At 63.2% G+C, this 8,637-nt stretch overlaps 1 non-coding gene across 1 annotated transcript; it reads left to right on the top strand.

The window, feature by feature from the left end:
* Positions 1 to 3,776: 3,776 nt before the first annotated feature.
* LOC143694570 (5.8S ribosomal RNA) lies at positions 3,777 to 3,929 on the top strand. The gene has a single exon (XR_013183151.1). It is a non-coding gene; the product is annotated as a 5.8S ribosomal RNA (ribosomal RNA).
* The last annotated feature ends 4,708 nt before the right edge of the window (positions 3,930 to 8,637 follow it).

Below are 8,637 nucleotides of genomic sequence, written 5' to 3'. Positions count from 1 at the left end.
CCACCGCCTGTCCCAGCCCCTGCCTCTCGGCGCCCCCTCGATGCTCTTAGCTGAGTGTCCGTGGGGTTCAAAGGGTTTACTTTGAGAAAATTAGAGTGTTCAAAGCAGGCCGGCCGCCAGCATACTGCAGCTAGGAATAATGGAATAGGATTTCGGTTCTATTTTGTTGGTTTTCGGAAACGGGGCCAGGATTAAGAGGGACGGCCGGGGGCATTCATATTGTGCCGCTAGAGGTGAAATTCTTGGACTGGCGCAAGACAACCTAGAGCGAAAGCATTTGCCAAGAATGTTTTCATTAATCAAGAACCAAAGTCGGAGGTTTGAAGACGATCAGATACCGTCGTAGTTCCGACCATAAACAATGCCGACTGGTGATCCGGCGGCGTTATTCCCATGACCCGCCGGGCAGCTCCCGGGAAACCCAAGTCTTTGGGTTCCAGGGGGAGTATGGTTGCAAAGCTGAAACTTAAAGGAATTGACGGAAGGGCACCATCAGGAGTGGAGCCTGCGGCTTAATTTGACTCAACACGGGAAACCTCACCCAGCCTGGACACGGACAGGATTAACAGACTGAGAGCTCTTTCTCGATTCCGTGGGTGGTGGTGCATGGCCGTTCTTAGTTGGTCGAGCGATTTGCCTGGTTAATTCCGATAAGGAACGAGACTCTGGCATGCTAACTAGTTACGCGACCCCCGAGCGGTCAGCGTCCAACTTCTTAAGGGGACAAGTGTCGTTCAGCCACCCGAGATTGAGCAATAACAGGTCTGTGATGCCCTTAGATGTCTGGGGCCGCACGCGCGCTACACTGACTGGCTCAGCTTGTGCCTACCCTCCGCCGGCAGGCGTGGGTAACCTGTTGAACCCCATTGGTGATGGGGATCGGGGATTGCAATTCTTCCCCGTGAACAAGGAATTCCCAGTAAGAGCGGGTCATAAGCTTGCGCTGATTAAGTCCCTGCCCTTTGTAGACACCGCCCGTCGCTACTACCAATTGGATGGTTTAGTGAGGTCCTGAGATCGGCCCCGGCAGAGTCGGCCCCAGCCCTGCTGGAGTGTCGAGAAGACGGTTGAACTTGACTATCTAGAGGAAGTAAAAGTCGTATCAAAGTTTCAGTAGGTGGACCTGCGGAAGGATCATTACTGGTGGGGCTTGGCGCCTGCCGCGTTGTGCTGGGCCGTCCGGCCAGCTGCGCGCACACAGCGTCACTCACACGCCCACTCCGTTTGCACGCTCAGCCCCCGGCCGCCGGCCCTGGTCGCCACTGGGGGCCACATGCCCTTCCCCTTCACTGCGTGCTGCAGCCCCATAGAGAGAGAGAGACCGGAGGCGCGCGGCACCTCTGGGCGCGGGGCGTCGGAATTGGGAGAGGGGGGAAAAGCCGCTCGGCGCGGCGAAGCGTGTCACACACACGCCCTGCGCACCCGCCACCTTGTGCGTGGGTGGGGCTCTTCCCGCGCTACACCACACGTCGCAGCCAGGCCTAGAAGCATGGCATGCTCACTGCCGTCGCGACGGCTTGCCCCTCCGTCCCCCTCCACCAGGCCCCCCACCATGGCCTTGCGCCGGTCTGCCGCCAGTCTGTGCCCGCCGGAGAGCGGGGACGCAGCTGCGGGCCCCCGAGCCTCACCCCGCCGTGGTTGGCGCCGCTGAACACCGGTCGCCAGTGTGCCACCTGCAGCGCCCTGGCACAGCCTGAGTTCTCCCGAGCTCGGCTCTCCTCGGTGTGCGCGCAAGAAAGCCACCCGTGCGCCAGGAGGGAGGGGTGCTTGGCACAGCCCCTCCCGGAGGCGGGCCCGTCCCTTCCCTCGCTGCTTCACCCCTCAAGCGATGGCTGTCCGGCCGTGGCACCTGTCGGCAGCTGAGGTAGAATGGGCGAGGGAGCCGGGTGTCAGGGGCGCCTTCGGGGCTCAGAGGAGGCAGCTCCTCTGGCCCTTCCCGCATCGGGGAGCGGGGCTTTTGCCGGCCGGCAGAGTTCCCCGCTTCTGGGCCGAGCAGCCCCCCGCTCATGTGTGGCAGAGAAACTCCAAGGGCCGAGGCCTCCGGGCATTCCGTGCCGCGCTTCGTGGCGCGTGCGCGCGCCCGAGGTGTGCTCGGTGGTCGGGCCCGCGTCCCCTGCGCCGGCGGGGCGGCCCAAGCCATGGCGGTCCTCTCGGACGCACAGTGCCAGGCTACTGAGGGAAACCCCAGGCCCCGAGAAGCACGTGGCGGTGGTGGCGGCAGATGTCGGGCGCACCCCCGCCCGTGGACGCTCTCCTGAGGGCGGCAGCGGGGGAGGCACCCCGGCGGGGCCATGCAGGTCGTTTCCCTCGCCCCAGGGCCAGGTACCTAGCACTCCATGCCTTGGTGATCCCCCCAGTTTTTTCCCTCGGCGTCGTCAAACGCTGCAGGTTTGCTGAAAGGGGCTGGCGGGGACGGGCGGCGGTTTAAAGACTCGGGCGGCTCGGCACGGCCCACCGTGGCGGTGGCAGTGCTGGAGGCAGTGGCGGCCGGCCTGCCAGGCGGTGGCCGTGCGGGGCGCCACTGAGGGGTGGGGAGCAGCTACTCCCGCCGATCCCCTGCGGTGGTTGTCCCATCGCCACCGGCCGCGCACCTCCGTCGCTGTCGTTGTCCCGCCGCACGCCGCAGCGGTCAACCGCGCTGCACCAAGGAGGGGCGCCCTGTCCCCCCCTCTCCATGGCCCGGCCTCGACAGAGAGGCTGCGGCACGCGATCGGCCCTGGGGGCTGACCCGCTCGCCTCGTCGTAATGGGCGACGCTGGCAGAGAGCATGCGCTCTCTGCCCTTCCTCGGCCACGGGGTCATGGCCGCCGGGGCCTGCCCGCTCTCTCTCTCCTCGGACTGCCGCCGTGGTCTCTGGCGAGCACGGTGCCGTGTCCGGTGCGTCCGGTGCCTCTCCTCCCTTTGACAGCCTATTCTCCTCGAACGCGCACCAGCGGCGCTGTTGTCCGCCAGCCGTCCCCTGGCTCGACCGCCCACCCGCTTGTGGGGGGCGAGCGCTTGGTGGGCCCTCCGGCGGCGGAGGCCTGGGAGCATGCGCGACCCCATGCCGAGCGGTGGCAGCACCGCTCAACGGGCGTCCCTCCCTGTGGGGACAGTCAGCCAGAAGACACCCGCTGTCACCAAGCGGCGGTCCCATCCTGGGCCCCGCTTGTCGCGTCCTCCATCGCCATTTCCGGCCGCGTGTGGGCCGCAGAAAGGCGTGCGGGGCGGCCACGGGGGCGCTTCTCCCTGCTCGGTCTCCGCGTGAAAAAGAGGAGAGTGGGCGTTGCCCCCTGGCTCAGCGCCATACCGCCTTCCGCTGGGCGCGTGCCCACGGCAAGGGGCCCCGGTGGTGCGACGTGGCGGCGGCAGTCCCAGGAGTGCGGCCCCAGTGGCAGCTGGTTCTGCCGTCCAGCAGGCCTCGGGCACTGGCGAACCCGGCTCGGGTTGTCCTGTGAAAGCGAGAAGCGGGCGGGCCGCCGTGCCCTCCTGCGCTTTGGCATGCGCCATGTGGCCCTCCGCGCGGAGGCCGGGCCGAGCCCGGGCGCCTGGGCCGCCTCCGAAGGACGGCGTTTGTGAGGTCAGCATCTCCCCTCACGGGGGGAGGCAGTTGGGGGCGCGGGCTCCCGCACTTCTTGGCTGGCCTTCAGAGTGTAGTTTGCTCCAGTTGTTTTTTTCCCTCCCCTTCCGTTTCTGTGTGCTTGTACGGTCAAAGCCAGGTGCGCGCGCCCATATCCTCGGCGCCAGAGTAACAAAAAAAGGGACCGCTCAGCGTGAGCAGTGCCCGAAAGGCAGAAAACTCTTAGCGGTGGATCACTCGGCTCGTGCGTCGATGAAGAACGCAGCTAGCTGCGAGAATTAATGTGAATTGCAGGACACATTGATCATCGACACTTTGAACGCACTTGCGGCCCCGGGTTCCTCCCGGGGCTACGCCTGTCTGAGAGTCGCTTGACGATCAATCGCTGTCCGGGGGCCACCCGGGTGGCGCAGCTGGGGTCGCCTCGCAGGCCCGTCGCTCGCGGCGGTGGAGGCGGTGTCCCGCCGGTGCCCGGAGGGTAGGTGGTCAGGGGTTCGGCGAGGGAAGCGCTTCCCTAGGCGGCCTCGATCCCTTCCCTGTGGCCCGGCAGGCGTTGTCCTCATCGCGGTCGTTGTTGTCGTCGTCGCCGCACAGGGCCTTTGTCCCCCTAAATGCAGACTTGGGGAGAGCTCCGTAGCTCCCTGCAACCAGAGCGAGCCACTGGGGCGGAGCTCGTCCTCGCCGGGACCGTGCTGCGGATGCGGTGGCGCAGCGGCCCGCTGAATTTAAGCATATTAGTCAGCGGAGGAAAAGAAACTAACGAGGATTCCCTCAGTAACGGCAAGTGAAGAGGGAAAAGCCCAGCGCCAAATTCCCGCCCCGCGGTGCGGCGCGGGACATGTGGCGTACAGAAGCCCCCCTCCCCGGCAGCGCTCTCAGGGGACCAATGTCCTTGTGATTGAAGCCGCAGCCAGTGGACGGTGTGAGGCCGGTAGCGGCCCCCCGGCGTGCCGGGCCTGGGGCTTCTCGGAGTCGGGTTGCTTGGGAATGCAGCCCAAAGTGGGTGGTAAACTCCATCTAAGGCTAAATACAGGAATGAGACTGATAGCCAACAAGTACCGTAAGGGAAAGTTGAAAAGAACTTTGAAGAGAGAGTTCAAGAGGGCGTGAAACCGTTAAGAGGTAAAGGGGTGGGGCCCGCGCAGTCCACCCGGAGGATTCAACCCGGCGAGTTGCGGTCGGCCAGCGCGGGTTCAGCGGATCCTCGCCTCTGCCTCCCCGCCCTCCCCTGGGCGAACCCTGTCCGCGGGGGTGGGCTGGGGGGGGGGGGGGGGGGGGGGGCGGGCCGATGTGAGGACCGCCGCCTGGCCGGCGGCGGGCCTTGGCAGGGCACATTTCCTCCGCAGCCGTGCACCGCGACCGGCTCCGGGTCGGCTGGGAAGGCCTCTGGCGGGCAGGTTGCCCAGCGCCGCGCGAGTGGCGGTGGGTGTTACAGCCCCCGGGCAGCAGGTCTTGCTGAATCCCGGGGCCGCGGGAGAGGACCGCCGCCGCGCCCTCCTGCCCCCCGTCGGTGGCACCGTGCTGGGGGCGTCGCTTTTCCCCCCCCCCCTCCCGGGGGGGATGGGGCAGGGGCGGCATCCCCGCAGCGCAACATTTCACATGGGGGTGCAGGGGCCAGGCCCGCCAGCCACCGGCGCCGCTGTCAACCGGGGAGGACTGTCCTCAGTGCGCCCCAACCGCGTGGCACTGCCGGGCCAGGCTTGACGGGCCGCACTCGGGCGCCCAGGGTCCACGGCGATGTCGGCTACCCATGCGGCCCGTCTTGAAGCACGGACCAAGGAGTCTAGCATGTGCGCGAGTCAGGGGCCATCGTCGAAAGCCCACGGCACAATGAAGGTGAGGGCCGGCGCACGCCAGCTCAGGTGGGATCTTGGGGCTCATGTCGCGCCTGGCAGGCCCGGGCGTACCACCGGCCCTTCTCGCCCACCGCCCCCTCGCAGGGCCGGGGAGGTGGAGCGTGAGCGTCTGTGCTAGGACCCAAAAGATGGTGAACTATGCCTGGGCAGGGTGAAGCCACAGGAAACTCTGGTGGAGGTCCGTAGCGGTCCTGACATGCAAATCGGTCGTCTGACCCGGGTCTAGGGGCGAAAGACTAATTGAACCATCTAGTAGCTGCTTCCCTCCGAAGTTTCCCTCAGGATAGCTGGCACTCGGCAATGGGCAGTTTTACCCGGTAAAGTGAATGATTAGAGGTCTTGGGGCTGAAACGATCTCTACCTATTCTCAAACTTTCAATGGGTAAGGGGGCCGGCTCGCTGGCGTGGAGCCGCGCCGTGGAATGCGAGTGCTCAGTGGGCCACTTTTGGTAAGCAGAACTGGCACTGCAGGATGAACTGAACGCCGGGTTAAGGCGCCCGATGCTGACACTCATCAGAGCCCAGAAAAGGTGTTGGTTGATCTAGACAGCAGGATGGTGGCCATGGAATTCGGAATCCGCTAAGGAGTGTGTAACAACTCACCTGCCGAATCAACTAGCCCTGAAAATGGATGGCGCTGGAGCGTCGGGCCCATACCCGGCCGTTGCCGGCAGTGCGATGCCCACGGGGGCAAGGCCGTGACGAGTAGGAGGGCCGCTGTGATGCGCCTCGAAGCCTGGGGCGTGGGCCCGGGTGGAGCTGCCGCAGGTGCAGATCTCGGTGGTAGTAGGAAATACTCAAACGAGAGCTTTGAAGGCCGGAGTGGAGCAGGGTTCCATGTGAACAGCAGTTGAACATGGGTCAGTCGGTCCTAAGCGATAGGCGAGTGCTGTTCCAAAAGGGCGGGCGATGGCCTCCATTGCCCTCAGCAAAGGGAGTCGGGTTCAGATCCCCGAATTCAGAGTGGCGGAGATGGGCGGTGCGAGGCGCCCAGTGCTGTGACGCAACCAATCCCGGAGAAGCCGGCGGGAGCCCCGGGGAGAGTTCTCTTTTCTTTGTGAAGGGCCAGGCGCCCTGGAATGGGTTCACCCCAAGAGAGGGGCCCGCGCCTTGGAAAGCGTCACGGTTCTGGCAGCGTTCGGTGAGGTCTCGCTGGCCCGTGAAAATCCGGGGGAGAGGGTGTAAGTCTCGCGCCGGGCCGTACCCATATCCGCAGCAGGTCTCCATGGTGAACAGCCTCTGGCATGTTGGAACAATGTAGGTAAGGGAAGTCGACAAGCCAGATCTGTAACTTCGGGATAAGGATTGGCTCTAAAGGCTGGGTTGTTCGGGCTGGGGCGCGAAGCGGGGCTGGGCGCGCGCTGCGGCAGGACGAGGCACCGCGCGCGGGTGAGTGTGCTCCACGTGGCCCACCCGGGCGCCGGGGCGCATGCGGGCATGCGTGGCGTCGACTCTGGACGCGCGCCGGGCCCTTCCCGTGGATTGCCCCAGCTGTGGCAGGTACCGCCCGCCCCCCCCCGCCCCCCTCCGCCTTGCCGCAGCCGGGGCGCCAGCAGCGGCCGCCGCCGTTGTCATTGCGCGCCGCGGCCCCGTCGGTTCCCGCCAGCGGGGTTCCCGCGGCGTGTGGCCGGCGTGCGCGTGGTCTCAGCCGGCGTCAGCTGAGCAGTTCGCGCGGGGGAGGGTCCCCAGAGGGGGTGCCCGGGCTGGCGCCCCGCCTCAGCCGGTGCCTAGCAGCCGGCTTAGAACTGGTGCGGACCAGGGGAATCCGACTGTTTAATTAAAACAAAGCATCACGGAGGCCCGAGGCGGGTGTTGATGCCATGTGATTTCTGCCCAGTGCTCTGAATGTCAAAGTGAAGAAATTCAATGAAGCGTGGGTAAACGGCGGGAGTATCTATGACTCTCTTACTACCTGAAACCTGGCCCCCCGGTTGGACAGGGGTGACGGGTTCGGAGGTGGGCTGACCACCCATTCCGTTCCTGATTTTGAATCCAGTCATGACTTGGCTATTCCAAATCCAAATCCGTTTTTTGGAGGAGGAAACTGGGGGCGGCCGTTACACCTTACTAGGGTATCGGTGGGCACTCAGACCTCCTGAGATGATTTTGTAACATCTACAACCACCAAATTGACAGAAAATGATTTGGGCTTGCTGGTGAATTTCTCTTTAGAACTATATAGGTCAGATCTGCTGGAGCATGTACAGGGGGTGGTTCATTTCTCTGTTAATGGGGGGGTGTTGAACGGGTTTCCTGAGGTGTTTGAACAGCCTACACCACAACTGAGTGAGGGGGACGACTTAAATCCTAGTCCCCCTAAGGACGATGATCAGAATGTACTTGAGAAGGGAGGCAGTGGGAAGGGGGAAGAGGGTACACCAGAGGCATTGCCTCCAGTGCCTGAGGTCCGCAGTGAACAGGCACCGGATGACATCGTGAAGGTGACTGTTCCGACAAAAATCCACCATGTCCTTGCTGTGGTACCCGGCTCAACTCGATGTTGGCCCTAATTGAACACCTTAAGGGGTCTCACGGGTCAAGCTTGGATCCTTTCCAACCCTATAAAAGAAGCATACTGTACCCCATTAGGGGAGAAAGAAGAAGAGCAGGGACCCTTTACGGACCTCCCCAAACAAAGCCATCTCCGTGGAACAGCCTGCGCCTTCTCCTTCTCCTCTCTCTCCGTCTGCTGCAGCCTCAAGCCCGGGGCACCACTACCTAGCAAGCAGAGCTGAAATCCTGAGAGCTTGCAATCACTATAGAGCTGATAACCACCATGCTTGCTAGATGGCAGCCCCGCGGCGTTGGCATGAGCGAGCCAGCTTCGGGCACCCGGTCCCTACCCAGGGACTGAGCTCCTGAGCCCTATTGCTCTGCTTTATGATAAGGCTGATCAGAGGCCTCATTACCCATATTTAGACGCCAAAATTTAGATGCCTACATTTAGACACCTACATTTAGATGCCTAAATTTAGATGCCTAAATTTAGACGCCTAAATTTAGACACCTACATATAGATGCTTATATTTAGATGCTTAGATATAGATTTAGAAATGTGCATAGTTCTTTAGTTAGAGGTATGTGGAAGTTTAGATACATAGATTGAGCTGTGTAGGCCTAGGCTGCATTTTTAGCTCTTTCCCCCCTGGGCTGCCTTTTTCACCTCTTGCTTTTGCCCCGGTGCCCCCTGTGTCCCCTGTCCCTGTGCTGGGTCCGAGCTGG

The sequence above is a fragment of the Agelaius phoeniceus genome, chromosome 7 (genome assembly GCF_051311805.1).
Source record: "Agelaius phoeniceus isolate bAgePho1 chromosome 7, bAgePho1.hap1, whole genome shotgun sequence".
Classification (NCBI taxonomy): Eukaryota; Metazoa; Chordata; class Aves; order Passeriformes; family Icteridae; genus Agelaius; species Agelaius phoeniceus.
This window is presented reverse-complemented; position numbering and strand designations above follow the sequence as displayed.